The sequence below is a fragment of the Rana temporaria genome, chromosome 4 (genome assembly GCF_905171775.1).
Source record: "Rana temporaria chromosome 4, aRanTem1.1, whole genome shotgun sequence".
Taxonomy (NCBI): domain Eukaryota; kingdom Metazoa; phylum Chordata; class Amphibia; order Anura; family Ranidae; genus Rana; species Rana temporaria.
Window position 1 is genome coordinate 212,813,597 of NC_053492.1, and position 18,244 is coordinate 212,831,840.

The following is an 18,244-nucleotide window of genomic DNA, read 5'->3' on the forward strand; positions in this document are numbered from 1 at the left end:
CATATAAATCTACCCCAGAACACCAAGCACACTGGCAGGTATCCCCAATGCAAGGAGATAATGAGCATGTGCCCCTGGCATCTTCATACCAGCATGCCAGCCAGCTTTAGCAGGTGCTTTTATAGAGGTGTTCCCCAAAAGCCCCCAATGTCCAGACATTGTTGACAGGTAGGGGGGGGCATTTTCCACATATCTGATCTCTGTGGGGGACAGGCAAGTGATATTCACCTGCATTACAAAAAAAAATTGAGGTCCCTTGGATGCTAAACTAATTTATCATAGGTGCTGGTCAAACTGAAGAATAAATAAGCACATTAACCACTTGGGATCCGCGCTTTGGACGAAAGACGTCCACAGTGCGGCTCTCAAGTGCCGGGTGGACGTCCCTGGACGTCCTGTTGTTGTCATTCCCCGTGCGCGCCGCTGGGGGCGCGCAGCGGGGAAACAACATTGCGTGTGCCTGGCGGCCGTGATGTTCGCCAGACACCCGTGATCGTCGGTGACAGCAGGGATGTAAACACAGAGCTCCACGTGCTGTCAGGGAGAGAGGAGACCGATCTGTGTCCCTTTACATAGGGACACAGCATCGGTCACCTCCCCCAGTCAGTCCCCTCCCCCCACACAGTGTGTTACCCAGGGAATACATTTAACCCCTTCCTCACCCCCTAGTGTTAACCCCTTCACTGCCAGTCACATTTATACAGTAATTAGTGCATTTTATAGCACTGATCGCTGTATAAATGTGAATGGTCCCAAAATTGTGTCAAAAGTGTCCGATACGTCCGCCGCAAAATCGCAGGCCTGACAAAAAAATCGCAAATCGCCGCCATTATTAGTAAAAAAAAAATCATAAATCTTTTTTTTTATAAATTGGGATATTATTATAACAAAAAGTAAAATTTTCAGTTTTTTATGTTTATAGCGCAAAAAATAAAAATCGCAGAGGTGATCAAATACCACCAAAAGAAAGCTCTATTTGTGGGGAAAAAAAAGATAAAAATATAATTTGGGTACAGTGTTGTATGACCGCGCAATTGTCATTCAAAATGTGTCAGCGCTGAAAGCTGAAAATTGGTCTGGGCACAAAGGGGGTTTAAGTGCCCAGTAATGAAGTGGTTAAAGAAATCTTTTTATAAAATGTTTTACCATTCAGGTTTCAAAGGCATCTAAGCCAGTTGCCCATGAGGTCTTATTTGTTTCTTTAGCTCACTAAATTGTTTTGTTATATCATCACCTATAGCTGAACCATTATCGGCCAGCCAATGATATCAACTTCAGACAGCAACATTGGCACACAAAGAATGACCCTCACACTCTGCAGTTAGAAAGAGAAAAGACTAAGGCCAGACATAGAAGAAGCAAATCTCTTTATTGTAATCACTCATTGTTTGAAAGAAACTTGCTTGATTCCCCCATCAACACAGACAGGGTTGACAGGGAAAGCCCATCCAGGATGGCATACTGCGCCCTTCCCCCACCAGGAGAACATAGTGATTATTGCTAGTGGCTATAAACCACTTGCAATAATCGCATGAAAAATCATGCAGGCTGGTTGTACCCAAGTTAATTGATCGATCATCAACATTGGTACTTGGGTATATTTAGCCTGCCTATACATGGTTTAAATCTCAGGCGGTTCAGCAAGATTAGAACCATCTATGGCCACCTTAAGGGATTGTCACAGAACATTCAGGTAAGTGTTTGTGGCATTTAGGTTAATTTTATTTAGTCTAATTAGTGTTTTTTCATACCTGCCTGGAGTTCAGCTTAAAGGTAAATTGTAACAGTTCTTTAGCACACTGCCCACTTCTGCTTAACATTAGCAGTCCACTAATGAATTTGGATAGTTGCCTAGAGTTGCTGTTTAAAGAAAATCAATGTATGCCCATCTAAACTTATCATAAGAACTAGTTAAATATGCTGTCATACTATTTTCTGCTTCCCACCAAGTAATTGGGAACTGCCTAAATTAGTGAGGAGCAAAATTATTTGCAAGTTCATTTTCTTTATTTGTTGGATTTTAGCCACTTCAAGAATTTCCAATTAATTTGTGAAATGAAAGTAAGGAAGTTATTCAGTATCGGGAGCTGCTGAATATTGTAATTTAATATGGTATTCTGAAATAATGAACTATTTAAAAAGATAACATGATTGAAGACTGAACATATTTACATGCAAGTGAGTTTTTAGCAGTAAAGCATCTTAAAACTAAGCTAAAAGCACATCATTAACTAACCCACTCATCAAAATTAACTAGGGAGTTCAAATTCATAATCTTCATGAATCATTTTGTTTAACTACTTACTATATTATACCAAAAGCAAAGATTTTTCTTTTTTTGTCTGACTGTCACTAAAACATTAGGAATAAATAAAACTCTAAAATTGTTACAGGCCTCTACCTGAAAATGTAACCATTAGAGCCCATTCACACAGGGGCGGCACGACTTCGGGGGCAACTCGGCAAGGCAACTTGCAAAATTACTTCTGTAAAGAAGTCAATGCAATTCGCCCCGAATCGCCCCAAAAGTCGTACAAGAACCTTTTTCTAAGTCGGAGTGACTTGCGTCGCTCCTATTAGAACGGTTCTATTGAATAGAACGGGACGTGACTTGTCAGGAGGCTGAGTCTCCTGATGAGTCGCCCCAGTGTGAACCAGCTCTTACATTCTCCATCAATTCATCTACATCATAACAACCTTTTTTTAATATAAAAGAACAAGGAGGTGGATGAAACAGTTTCCCAAATCAATTGGCAAGACCTCAGGTCTTGCCAATTGATTTGGGAAACTGTTTCATCCACCTCCTTGTTCTTTTATATGCTATTTCATTTAGAATTCTCTCTACCCTATATGCTTTTTGTTTTATATGAACCTTGTGTATCACTTTCCCCTCCATTTACTGTGGTACACCATTACTACTGTATTATGTATTAATTACTTGAAGGCAGTCCTCATAATTAAGCTGGATAAGGGTTAGGGACCTTATCTCAAGCACTGTGTCCTGTTCCTAAATTGGGGTTAATCTGCAGAAATGTGGCTTTTTTTTGCTTGATAATATGCCTTTAAAGATCATGTTTATGGTTGTTTGTCACATACCTGGTAGAGGCTGAGCTGATGATGGGGCTTTTCTTACACCTTCTGCCCAGTACCACCTGGACATGGTAACAGGGTGTAGCAGGACAGGAGTGGCACAGGTGCCTGTGGTAGGTCCTGACACTATGGGTGGCCATATGACAGTCTGGATACTGCTTAAATGCTGTGGATGCAGGGCTGGAACTTGTGTAGAATAGCACACAGGAACTCGCAGGTGCAGGAGCCAAAGTCAAAGCAAACCAGTCAGCAACAACCGGATAGATGAGGTACTGATTTGGAAGGCAGAAGCAGAGATATAAGCCAGGCCGGGTTGATATCAGATGAGCAGAAGAGGTACAAAACATAAAAAAAGCAGCCTCATAGTGTAGTAACGCTTTAATGAATTAGGCACACATAAAAACAATCACAGTAGGTATTGCAATCACAAGCATCAGAGGAGAAGCAGTCTTTAGTGAGCAGAGTGTGTCCTAGATCACTAAGGCCCCGTACACACGACCAAACATGTATGCTGAAACTGGTCCGCGGGCCAGTTTCAGCATACATGTTCGGTCGTGTGTAGGCGCGAGCGGGCCGAATTCCAGCAAACATTTGCCCGCCGGGCCTTTTCCCAGCGGGCAAATATTCCTGGACGTGTTTTAAAACCGTCCGCTGGAATCCTGCCCGCTCGGACATGTACGGTCGTCAGTACAGACCTACCGTACATGTCCGAGCGCCCGCCGTCCCTCGCATGCGTCGAATGACTTCGACGCATGCGTGGAAGCCTTTAAATGGCAGGCCCGCCCACGTCGCCGCGTCATCGCCGCATCATCGTCGCGGCGACGACGCGGACACGCCCCGCGTAGTGTTTATGCGCGGACTTCTGTACGATGGTTAGTACAACTATCGTACAGAAGCCCTCTGGCAGGCATGTACGGTGAAAACGGTCCGACGGACCGGTTTCACCGTACATGTTTGTTCGTGAGTACCCGGCCTAAGAGAAATGTTTGGTCCAAAGCCTATACTGCTGCTGCTGGATGTCAGGCCACCACTGTTGTACAGAGGGTAACTCGAAGACCGAAATGAAGGAGACACTTCCACACGGGGGACCATCGCTCTTTCTCCTATCTGCTTTTCTCAAGTCGCAGGAAATCTTGGGGAATGCATTTCAGAGAGAAGACTTTCATCAGCCTGCCTAGTAGCTGAACCAGTTAAACCCTTAATACCCAGGGGTGTAAACACTTACAAACACATTAGGCAATAAAAACAGCAGGCAGCAGGCAGAGGACAGGGTCAGAGCACATGCCAAAGTTGACAACAGGAGATTAGAGTCAAGCAGAGGCAAGCTGCGTCAAAGCATATGATGATCAGGATACAGGTCTGCTCGTAGGTCACTGAAGCTGACGACCACTTAGCAGTTCCTTTATTATTGTTATGCCTTAAATAAGCTAACTAACAATAATGTGCATTCACTGGCACAAACACAGTCCTGATTGTGTATTGGTCTACAAGCGCAGATCTTCATGTTATTACCTCTTCGCATTGTTTTCTATAAAGACTGGTATTTCTATTCAGCTCCAAAAAAGGTGTGCTGTTTACTTATTTGGTATGGAATGGAGTATTAGATGGACAAGGGTTGTTGACCCTGCAATGATATTTCACGTCCAGTATGTTTTAGCTTTTCAGAGTACATAAGAACCCTCCCTTTAAATCAGTGAGGAAATCTGTGATACACAGTTGAAACAGACAGACTGGGTAGACATATGGTAGTTTGTTTCAGACTTTTGTGAATTTCATTTGCACATAGAGAGAAACTGCATCGTTTTCCAAAGCAGCAGGAATAAAGATTTGATGCATCTTGTAGAAAATCTTTGCCGACCCTTCTTTTTAGAGTTGGTTATAACATATATGGCACATTTTGTTACAGGTGATGCTCAATATAGCTTAGCAATGGGTCTGTCGTGGTTTGTGGCCCAATTATTTATTATTCCAAGTTATGCATGCACAATTGGTATCAGATTGGTCAAAAGAAAATCCTGTAACCTATTTAGGATGTTCATTCATTCAATGATATAAAAAAGAATGAATTCATTAATAATTGTATGTAGACAATGAATCAGTATTTCTATCTTAATAATTGTCAGATTGTAATAACACAAGTTTCCTACAGCACCAAACATATTCATGTATACCAAGAACTGGGTTCCTTTAGATGTAATGTGTATAGAAAGATTTTACCTGTGAGCAAGTTTTAATGTTAATCTGTGCTCTAGAGATTGCATTTGGTAACCTTCAGTGAATTCCATCAATCATTTTGCTTTTCTGTAATGAACACAATACAAACAAGAATGCACTAAAGTTTTTGTTCCAGTCAGCTCGCACAGCTGTGAAGATTTGACATGTAGTTAATGATCCAGCTTTAAGGCACCCATTATTTACTATGGAAGGAAATAGAAGAAGTGCCCTAGTTGCTAGCTACATTATCTCTAATATGAGAAAATACAAAAAGAAAAGTTTTTAGACACACTGAAATACACTCTAGTAATGTACTGTAATATTGATTAAATTGCATTTTTTCTTTTGTTTTCTTTTGTGTTGTTGTGTGTATATAGGACATAATAATGATGTTTGAAACATCCTCTGCCATTCTTCAGACACCTACTGGCATTATATGCACAATAACCCAACTTTGAAGTTAAAGGGTCACTAAAGGATTTTTTTTTTAGCTAAATAGCTTCCTTTACCTTACTGCAGTCCTGGTTTCATGTCCTCATTGTTTGTTTTTGCTTTGATGTTGCTGTAAATCCTCTCTGTTCTGGACACTTCCTGGTTGTCTGTTTCCTGATCACCACAGTACTGGGAGATTTCTCACTGTGGTCACTAATCAAGGAGGTGTGATTACTGTGTGTCAGCACCAATCCAGTTTTACAAAGCATCATTGCCCTCTATTGGCTCTTTGTCTCTGTACATCAGAGAACCAGGAAACAACAGAAAAAACTAAACTAAACTGCAGGTACATTATATGATTGGAAAGAATAAATTGATCACACTCCCTGTGGGGTGTCAGCAAATTAAAACAGCGCTAACAAATATATGTGCATATTTGACTAAATGTAAACAAAATTACAACCCATATATGATAGTGTTAAACCATATGTAAACAGTGAAAAATAAACACTGAACTGTGATTGTAATAATATAAAACACCCGTGATAACTGAAAAAACGTGAAATGGAGGCACTAAAAGTGCAAAAAGAACTCTAAAAATAATTCAAAACGTGAGCCAAAAAGTTCATGTGATTAAGGATCCTGCGATCTTCAATAGTTTCAAGAACTTTCACCACACCCGACAGTGCTCTGTGATTCCTCCCCCATCAAAATGGACACTCACCAGACAAGTATGCCTCACACTCTCATGTTTTGGCAAAAAAAACGTATCAGATATAGATGTTCCAGTCAGTAAAGATGTAATCCCGATATGACCTCCAAACAGTTCCACATAAATGTCAGGGAGAGACAAAGAAGTGCAAAATAGTGTGATACCGTCAAAGGTTTAATAGCACACCAAATTAAAACTTCAAAAAATACACTCACAAACAAAATCTTGTAAAACAGCAATATGTCACATCAGAAAACTCCTTCAAACGCCCAACTGGTGAGAAGCAGTCACGGCGGACCCCCGATCAGCAAGAAAAAGAAAATCCTCCTACTCACGGTGCCCTAGACAACTGTCAGGTGAAGCCGCACATCCAATTCAATAAAAACTTCAAAAGACACTCTGCATTCAGACACGTAACATTCACTGGTAAAGATGGACTGTGTGGCAATACCCCGACATGTTTCGTTATAAAAACTTATTCATGGGATTATATGATTGGTTTTTATCTATTTTTAATAATTTTTAAAAGGAATCAGTTAACTATTATGTCTCTATACCCCGTAAACAGTAATTTCAGCAAAAAAATAAAAAAAATTATTTTAGTGACCCTTTAAACTCCAGTTTTGTTGAGACAAAATCTTCAAGTTGATTATATAAAGGGAAACTAAGGCGAAAGTAATACTGTGCATAATGCTATAGGCCCTTTAACCAAAGGAAGGAGGGGGGCCGGACCTTCTATCACAGTTTGGAATGGTGGTAAGGATGGGAAATGTCACTATAATGTGGGATTTTATTTATCCAGATATAGACTGGGAGGAAGGAACTGCGCATTCATCTAAAGCTCACCTTAGTCTTGCAGGACAATTGCAGGATGATTGCAGGACAATTTAATGGGTCGGATGGTAAATGCACCAACAAGAAAAAATGCGTTACTAGACCTACTGATTACTAACAATACAGACCTGATCGCAGATGTAGAAATCCGGGTCAATTAGTTTCAATATAATTTACAGAAATAGGAAACACTAGGGTAATACAAGGACACTGAATTTCAAAGTCAAAGTCAACTCCCCTAAACTGTCTTCTATGCTAGATTAAATGGAATAAAATCCTGGGATCAAAGAACACGGAGGAAAATGGGAGTGCTTTAAGAGCATACTAAATAAAGGTATTGGCCAGTGCATTCCAATGGGAAACACATTTAAAAGAGCTAAACATAATCCTGGGTGGCTCAACTCCAACAATAAAATGCATATAAAAGCAAAAGAAAATGCCTTAAAAAAATACAAGGCTGAGGGGTCATTGTCCAACTTTACAAAGAATGCAATAAGAAAAGTAAGAGTGCAATCAGGGTGGCTAAGACAGATGTCACATACCTACTTTGTGAGCCTGACGTGTAGCGGAGCGTCTCTCATATCACACCTGCTTGTGGGTCACTGGAGGCGAGAAAGCAACCACAGAAGCACAGTGATGTAGGAGTGCCTGGGATCAGTACAGTAGGTAGTATAGCTGGTAGTCCATGGCTGTATGTGTAGCAGACTGGCTGGTGATGATTCAGCAAACCAGAGACGTGGCAGGCCAGAATCGCAGCAGGAACAGGAACCGTATGTGATTGGCAGAGCTGAGCTGTAGCAGGCTCGATGAGCAGGCGCAGGTTCAGGCAGGCCGGGTCGGTAATGTTCAGGCAGATTAGCAGAGCAGCAGGCAGAAGAGAAGTCCAAAACAAGCCGGGGTCAGGGTTTTAAGCAGTTAGCATTAGTGGGGAACATGCTGGATTAAGATCAGAGGTTAGCACAGGTAACAGGTCAGAACAAATAGATGCTGCAGACCAAACAGCAAAGAGTCCTTGGTTTACTCTGGTTAAATAGCCCCTTAGGCGCAGTGTCAGCGACAGGTGAGCGTGTGCGTGTTCGCGTGCTTGTACACGTGCGCGTGGCAAACGCTCTTGTCTGTCGTGCAATTCCTGCTGCATGAATATGCCTTTCCTGACAATAGAACAGGAAAGGTACATAGTGGAGGAGAAATAGTAAATAGTAAGAAAACGAGGACAGAACATATTGGCCCCATAAAGGATGATGAAGGGAATCTGATTACAAAAGACTGAGAGATGGCAAAAGTTTTGAACATTTTCTTCTCCTCAGTCTTCACAAAAGAAACTGGGGGATACAGTAACCAAGACGGTAATGCTAATTTTCATGGCATGTCACAGGGAGCACCCTCATGGCTAACAGAAGACAGAAATAGAAATAGACTTGAAAAACTTAACATAAATAAGTCACTGGGACCAGATGGCTTACACCCGTGGGTCCGTAAGGAACTCAATCAGGTGATAGCCAGTTCCTAATGAACAGTTTACTAACTGAAATGGTACCAGCGGATTGGAGAAAGCACTAATATCTAAAGAAGTGCTGCAATATATCCCTGGGAACTACAGGCTAGTTAGCCTAACATCAATAGTCTTCAAGCTATTGGAGGGGACTATATACAAGATTTCAGTAATTAAAACGGTATCATTAGTGGTAATCAGCATGGATTCATGAAGAATTATTCTTTGCAGACCAATCCATTAACCTCCTTGGTGGTATTCCCGAGTGTGGCTTGGGGTGAATTCTCCTTAACAGAAGCGGTAACCCAGAGCCACACTCGGGATTGTATCGCAGGATCCAGGCAAAGTTACTTACCTTGTCTCCAGGATCCTGAGATGTCTCCCCGCTGTGTGCGCAGGCTGTGTCCTTCGCTCGATCTATCACAGTGGCGGGCTCCATTCACTGCGAGCGTTGCGTCGCACAGGGACGGAGCCAGGTTTCAGAATTCAAAAAGTGAAAAACACATAATACATACAGTACACTGTAATCTTACAGATTACATTACTGTATCAAATTATTCCACATTCCTTTTGTCCCTAATGCTTTGTCCAGTGCCCTGCATGCATTTTTATATTATATTTTAACGCATACTGTTAGACATATTAATTTGTTGTCTGCGAGCTGGTCGGTAAGTAGGCTTTGTTTTTCCTGGGCATTTCCCAGTCTTTTGTTGTTATCTGTTTCAGCTTTCCAATGCTGCTTACTGCGATGGCCAGCTATAGATAAGGGCGGTGGACAAGTTTGTTTTTCATATCACATTGGTGTTTGAATTGGTCCAGCAATGCACCAACACCTTTGCAGCCATTGAGCTACATGCTGGGTGTTTGGTGTGCCCCTGTTCCTTTAACCACTTTAAAACCGCACGCCGTCATATGACGTCCAAAAAGGGGATCTGTTATCCCGGGTGGATGTCATATGACATCCTGTATTTTGTGCGGGGATATCTGAATGATGCCTGCACCTAGAGGCATCATTCAGATATCATTTTCTTCAGACGGCGATCCTGCGCACCGTAAGAATGATCATAGCAGTGGTTTCACCACTTGATCGTTCTTATAGGCGGCGGGAGGGGACATCCCCCCTCCCGCCTCCATCCGGTGCTTCTCCGGGCTCTCCCATCCCATCAGGGGCCCGGTGAGATGATCGCCGTCCGCCGGATGTGCAGCATAGAGATAACTGGTGACCAGATGGTTACCAGTCACCTCTATGACCGTCGGAGGCCCGGGCGCGATGTGATGACGTCACGCCCGGGTACCTGTAAGTAAACAAACCGCAATTCTTTCCAGCCTCATTCTTTCCAGCCTCTTTCCAGCCTTGAGGAGAGACGTGGGGTCTTATTGACCCTGCATCTCTCCTTAAAGAGGACCTGTCACGCAATATTCCTATTACAAGGGATGTTTACATTCCTTGTAATAGGAATAAAAGCGATCGAAAAAAAAATGTAAAAAAGTGTAAAAAATAAATAAATAAGTAAAATAAAAAATAAATAAATTAATAAAAAGATTAAAACGCCCCTGTGCCCGGTAGCTAGCGCTCAGAAGCGAATGCACAAGCAAGTAAACGTCGTTCAAACCACACATGTGAGGTGTCGCTGCGTGCGTTAGAGCATGTGCAAGAATTCTAGCACTAGACCTCCTCTGTAACTCTAAACTGGTAACCTGTAAAAAAGTTAAAGCGTCGCCTATGGAGATTTTTAAGTAACGAAGTTTGGCAGCATTCCATGAGTGTGCGCAATTTTAAAGCATGACATGTTAGGTATCTATTTACTCAGCGTAACATCATCTTTCATATTTTACAAAAAAATTGGGCTAAATTTACTGTTTTGTTATTTTTTAATTCATGAAACCATTTTATTTTTTTTTACAAAAAAAAGGCGTTTGAAAAATTATTGCAATGACCGCCATTTTATTCCCTAGGATGTCTGCTTAAAAAAACATATATAATGTTTGGGGGTTCTGAGTAATTTTCTAGCAAAAGAATGATGATTTGTACATGTAGGAGAGAAGTGCCAGAATAGGCCCGGTATGGAGGTGGGTTTTAAAGCCCTGTATTGAAGTGGTTAAGAAGGAGTGGCTCCCCTTCAGTCCACCTGTCCTCATCTATCCATCAGAATGCATGTGCCGCCATTGTGGGGAAACTCATAGTTTAGTGTTAGGATCACAAATTCCAGGGTGCCGTGACGTAGCTCTGTGGCTCACGCATGCGTTTGCAAAACCACTGGTTTTAACGCATACTGTTAGACAGGTTAATTGGTTGTCTGTGATCTAGTCGGTAAGTAGGCTTGGTTTTCCTGGGCATTCCCCAGGCTTTTGTTGTTATCTGTTTCAGCCTTCCAATGCTGCTTACTGCGATGGCCAGCTATAGATGAGGGTGGTGGACAAGTTTGTTTTTCATACTGTTCTTTATGCCTGGAAACTTGAGATTGTCCATGGCAACCAAAAAGTAATGCAAGGCTTTCTCCCTGGTGTGGAGTTTCGTGCTCTTCCCCTCCCTTGGACTACAGGAGAGTCAGGACGCCCACTAATACACAACTCATGTCTCTATCTGCAACGTAGAGTGTCCTGACTCTCCTGTAGTCCAAGGGAGGGGGCGAGCACGACACTCCACACCAGGGAGAAAGCCTTGCATTACGGTGTGTAGTTACAGACAGAAGAACAGGAAGTGAGGATTTCTCAGATGAAATAAGGACATTTAAAAGCAAAATCGTAGGATGAGGTAAGTGAAGGAGGACTGCACTAAGGTAAAGGAAGCTATTTAGGGGAAAAAAATTGTACCTTTACAACCCCTTTAACCACTTGCCGCCCGCCCTATTACAAATTGACGGCGGCAAAGTGGTTTCAATATCCTGACTGGACGTCATATGATGTCCTCAGGATATTGAGTCGCTGCGCGACCCCGGGGGCGCGCATCGCGGCAATCGTTGTTGCAAGGTGTCAGTCTGACACACCGCAACACCGATCTAGGTAAAGAGTCTCTGACGGAGACTCTTTACCACGTGATCAACCGTGTCCAATCACGGCTGATCACGATGTAAACAAGAAGAGCCATGATCGGCTTTTCCTCACTCGCGTCTGTCAGACGCAAGTAGAGGAGAGCCAATCGGCTGCTCCTCTGACAGGGGGGGTTTGTGCTGATCGATTATCAGCACAGCCCCCCCAAAGATGCCCCACACTAGACCACCAGGGATGCCACTAGAACACCAGGGATGCCACCAGACCACCAGAGATACCCACCACCAGATATGCCACCCTAGACCACCAGGAATGCCAATCAGTTCCCACAATGGGCGTCAATCAGTGCCCACAATGGATGCCCATCAGTGTCCACAATAGATGCCAATCAGTGTCCACAATGGGCATCACTGATTGGCAGGCATTGTTGTTTGTCACTGATTGGCATCCATAAGTAAAATATAATACAGTACATCCGTGCCACCTATCAGTGCCCATCCATACACATCCGTGCCACCTATCAGTGCCCATCCATGCCACCTATCAGTGCCCATCCGTGCCACCTATCTGTGCCGCCTATCAGTGCCCCATCAGTGCTGCATATTAGTGCCCATCAGTGCCCATCAATTCCACCTCATCAGTGCCACCTCATCGGTGTGAATCAGTGCCCGTCAGTGCAGCCCCATCAGTGCCCATCAGTGAAGGAGAAAACGTACTTATTTACAAAGTTTTGTAATGGAAACAAAAAAAAAGCATTTGTTTTTCAAAATTTTCGGTCTTTTTTTTTTTTTTGCAGAAAATAAAAAACCCAGAGGTGATCATATAACACCAAAAGAAAGCTCTATTTGTGGAAACAAAATTTAGTTTGGGTACAAATTTAGTTTGGGTACAGTGTAGCATGACCACGCAATTGTCATTCAAAGTGCAACAGCGCTGAAAGCTGAAAATTGGTCTGGGCAGGAAGGTGTATAAGTGCCCTGTATGGAAGTGGTTAAGGACCGAGCCTTTTTTTGAGATTTGGTGTTTACAAGTTAAAAACATTTTTTTGCTAGAAAATTACTTAGAAAAAAATATATATAATGTTTGGGGGTTCTAACACCCTAGAGAATAAAATGGTGGTCATTGCAATCCTTTTTGTCACACCGTATTTGTGCAGCGGTCTTATAAGCGCACTATTTTGGAAGAAAAAATCTAATTTTTGGATTAAAAAATAAGACAACAGTAAAGTTGGCCCAATTTTTTTATATTGTGAAAGATAATGTTACGGATAATGTCTGCTCTTCTCCTTCCCCCCCCCAGCCCCTGGCACCTGCCATGTCGGTCCCGGGCCTGTAGATGGGCAAGCTGAGCCTGGTAAGTATGGCAGGGGCGCACGCACGGGGGGGGGCGCTGGTACCGTGGGTGTGTGTGCCACTCTAATGCTTTCAGCTGACAGGCAGGAGTCTGTCAGTTTCACACACAATCCTGGTGGCTGATTGTGTGGGATACCCCCGCTGTCAGGTCCATACGACATACAGACCATCATTTTAATTATTTGGAAAATCATTGTGCAGCACTACCCCCCACAGGAGCTGCTGGTTTATGTTTGGGTGGCACGTTACCTCTATTCGCGCTGACCAGGGTGAAAGGAGAGTCCAAAGAATTTCAATGTCCACACACAATATACCTCTTTCTCTTTGGGTTTATTTCCAGAGAACTTTAGTAGAAAAGAGGAGTGAGGGATGGAAGGGTAGGTAGGTTCAGGTGCACAGTCACAAAGTAAAGTAAACACTTCTGTTTCCAGCAAACAGTTTTCGTCGCCACTCTAGCCAGAGTGGGTATTGCTCACCCGGATAAGTCCCTCTCACTGGCCTAGCAGCCGGGATGGTGCACGGAATTAAGTACAGTCTCTTATACAGACCTTACTTTCTCTGTGAGATGTTTTGGTCCGGAATCCTCTGCCACAGGATTCAGCACGGGATTCAGCACCCGGATCTCTAGATCCGACAGGCGACACTGTCAGAGCTCTCGGTGTACGGTGCATCCTTAGATAAAGCTTCCAGGCCTTCTCCTAAGGTACCAGCCTCTTGCATGGTCCTTACCAGGATAGGTCCTCCCCTGGTCTCCTTCATCAAGTGGCTTCCTCCCACCGGAAAGACAGCACAGGATCACCTCTGCAGTATGGGCCCCAGCCAAAAAAATAGGCCCACCAGACGAAGCCGCAGACCAATGTGGTCCCGAAGCTAGGATTCACAACATGCACCCCCGGCCAGGCGGGCCACGAGGCGCGAACGGACCCCGCACCAATGGCGTCTGTCCCTTAAGTACCCCTCCCCAGCATGCCCAGCGGGGTAACCACTCCCACTAGTTTGTTGTTGAGGGGGACACTCAATATACCATGACCTGGCTGCTGCCACCCTTGGTCTGGGGTGGTAATAACACCCCCAGGCGATCAATGGTGGATCACTCCCAGCACAGCTTTGGCTGGAACAGAGGCTAAATTTGCCCTTAATCACTGAGCCAAATGACAGCTCAGACCCCCATTCAATTTGAAGCAGCGCCTGTTCTCCAGGAGCAGGGTGCTACAATTGTATTTGTCTGGTTTTAAAATATATATATTTTTTGCACTGGTTCATATTCGATGTGGCAGTGCCCACCCCTCTTGCTATTTTTGTGACTCACTTGCCTATTAGCCCAGAAAATGGCCATTTTTAATTTGACAGGTTCAGCTCCCTTTGATTTCAATAGGGTTTGGTTTCGGCATCCGAACTTCGCTGAAGCTAACCAAACCCAGGGCAGTTCAGCTCATCCCTAATCCTTATAAAGCAGGTTCTATGATTTAAATTCAACTTGTATTCCTTTTATGGAGCTGGCTCTGTGGGCAGTCGTGAAGAATGATTTTAGCAGTAAACAATGCCTGGTCTTTGGCATTAATTTACCTGCTATTTCAGTGTCTTGGCATACCTATAAGAGACTACAAGAGATGCTCTTCTGTTCATTTCCTGGTATAGGACTTTTTATAGCAAGCATGTATCTTATTGTACTACAATTGACAGCGGCATTGTACCTTCTAATAATTGTAGCTGTCTGACTACATTTATAAGTGCTTTGCAAGTTTCTAGTGCTATGTAAAGCTAATAACCTTTCTTAGAGTTTGCTTCATTAACTTAGAGAATTACTTTTTTTGCACTGGCATGAGTTCAAAATATTGTTAAACATTTCCTTCCTTACTTAAGGTTGTGATGAAAAATTGCAATGACTTAGTATAAAACAGCCAAGCTAATATAGCTGAAATTATCTCAATGCATACACTTCAGTGTGCCATTAACTGGAGAAAACGAAATATATGTTTTAAGGAAATTAGACTAACTCCAAAACAGGAAACTCCAAATGACAATTACTCATGAATCATTATAAGCTCTATAAAATCACATCTACCATGGAACATACATTTTTGCTCTTATCTGTTTGATAAGTGCAAAACTGTGCAATCCAAACATTCAGAGCTGTCCTGCATTTCTTGCATTATCTCAAACAGCCCACTTATCTCTTTTATTGGACTACAGATCACTCTTTATGTTAAAAGATCCAAGATTGGAAGGGATGGAGTGGTTTAGCCAAATATAACCTAGGGCAGGGATATGCAATTAGCGGACCTCCAGCTGTTGCAAAACTACGAGTCCCATCATGCCTCAGACTCTGGGTGTCCTGCTTGTGGCTGTCAGAGTCTTGCTATGCCTCATGGGACTTGTAGTTCTGCAACAGCTGGAGGTCCTCTAATTGCATATCCCTGACCTAGGGGATGAGGTGGTTGACAACACACAGCTCTCAACATGTCTGTGTGTTGTCAGCCTAGAACTTGAATTATTAGAGCCTGAGTGCATTTTTGGCAGATCAAAAGGTGTTCATCTGTGCTTGCAGATTCTTTAAAGGAATAAAACATGGGGAAATGTGCATGTTTTGCAAAGATGTACTGCATATTTTTTTATTTGTCTTGGCATAGGTTTTAACTGGGATATCTGCACTACAATGATATCTTGGTAAATGCAAAGGCAGTTGCAGTGTTGGAGGAGTTCTCTGCAAAATTGTGAGACCAAGAAAAAATGCTTTCTTTGTTTTGTTTACTGCTTTATAGCTATGGGCAGTGCTTTAACTGGGCAGGAACGCGGCGGTACTCAGTACCGCCACTTCCAAAAATGGCCCTGGAGAGTACCAGCACCTCTCCGTGCGCCCAGTACGTGGGTTTCCCGTACCGGAACGCACTGGCGTATCGCACCGGGCGCAACATTGGGGGGGCACAAAATACCGGCGTCCGTGTCACTTTTTTTAAATCAGTAAAATGTTAATACTGTGTCACTGTTCCGAGCACGGCCACCATTTTGCGGCAGCTGGCACCCTGTGATTGGGCGTATGTGGTCATGTGCTGGTGGGGCTGGTCAATCCATGAACGTGGGCGGGCGCATGCCCAAAGGCTGCCCCTGGAGGAGTCCCGCCCGCGTTTCTGTATCCGCTGCCATCTTCTCCTCCACCCTGACAGCGCCGGTCCGGATGTGTGCAGTGGACTTCATCTGGGAGGGACAGCCGGCCAACTCAGTCTTGACACAACAGGTGAGCCTGACGATACATATGGGAGTAGGACTTGGCAGTCGGCACCAGCACCTAGTTGGGGAGACTCAGACTCACGCCACCGCCATGCCACGTGTTAATGCATTGCCCGACCAGGCCAGCCACTCACTCTCCAGCAAGTACACACGCAGCATTCCTGCCCTGAGGGCCTAAGCACAGTACTCACTTACAGTAACAACATGCCTGTCTGCCTGATGCCATTGCCAAAAGCCCCCTCCTGCTGCGGCCTGCAATAATTTGATCAATAACAGAGCTTCATGATCTATACCCTCAGGGCTTTCAGCATGTAAGGGGTTAAATGATTAATCCAGTGTAATGCATCCTTCAGGGCTTTCAGCATGTAAGGGGTTAAATGATCAATCCAGTGTAATGCATCCTTCAGGGCTTTCAGCATGTAAGGGGTTAAATGATTGCAAGATTAATCATTTAATCCCTTACAGTAAGGGGTTAAATGATTAATACTGCAATAATTTAACCCCTTACATGCTGAAAGCCCTGAAGGATGCATTACACTGGATTAATCATTTAACCCCCTACATGCTGAAAGCCCTGAGAGGGATACATTACATAGGATTAAGGATGAGCTCCAGAGTGTTTGCACAGTGCACGTGCAGAGCCCATTTTGTTCAATACCCTTTTGCACATTTTATTTATGTTCAGTAGCTCTTTCTACAGTAGCTCTTTTTCAGGGTACTTTCTAAGGGTATTTTCATGTTCAGTATTGGGGGGGGGGGGGGGGGAGCACCGGCGCCTAATAGAGTACCAGCACCTCTTTTGGCCCACTTAAAGCACTGGCTATGGGGTGCAATGGATCATCATTGATCCGTGATCCGCACGGATCAACCTATTCGGATCGGCACACATGTGATCCGTATGATCCGTAGATTGTGAGCTCCCTCAGCCTCCTCTCACTGCAGAACACTGACTGACAGGAAAGGAGGAGGCGGGAAACAAAACACTAGCACTCGGCCAATCAGGATGCAGAACAGAAGCGACGTCCCAGAGTTGCCCTGCCTCCAAACCAATCAGCGTGTGCGTTACGAGCAGACGGCGTGTGTGCGGCGTGTGTGTCAGTGTTTTGGCCGGAGCCATGTGTGAAGGGAGAAGGAGTGCTGCGGAGCCCGGGGGGAGGCCGAGTGTTTGTTATTGTGTTCCTGGACGGGGGAGGATGCTCTTCGGCATCACCAGCACTGGACGAGGATGAGGTGACCATCAGAGAGCAGAACACATACGGTAGTGAATACATTGTGAGTATGAGCCTGACACATCCCTCCCCTCCACACCGTGTCCCCTGTCATCACACACTCACACACACACTATGGGGACACTCACTATGGGGACACCATCATACCCCACAATAATCACTGACAGCTGAAGGAGCCCTGCTGTGTGTGTCCGATCATATATTTCATAGTTATTTTCAACACAAAACTGAGCTTATGTGCTTAACTACTTCCCGACGACCGTACGACTTTGTACGGCCGCAGGGTGGCTCTACTTCTCTGAGTGACCGTCTTTATACGGCCTCCGCTCCTCCTGGCCACTGGGGGGCGCACGCGTGCGCCCGCCGCATCACTGAGATTCCGATGCGCGTGCCTGGTGGCCGTGATGTCCGCTAGACACCCGCGATCGGCAGTTACAGAGAGAAGGACATGGATCTGTGTGTGTAAACACACAGATCCATGCCCTGTCAGGGAGAGAGGAGACCGATCTGTGTCCCTTGTACATAGGGACACAGATCGGCCAACTCTCCCAGTCGGTCCCCCCCACACACAGTTAGAACACTATGCAGGGTACACATTTAACCCCTCCCTCACCCCCTAGTGTTAACCCCTTCAATGCCAGTCACATTTATACAGTAATTAGTGCATATT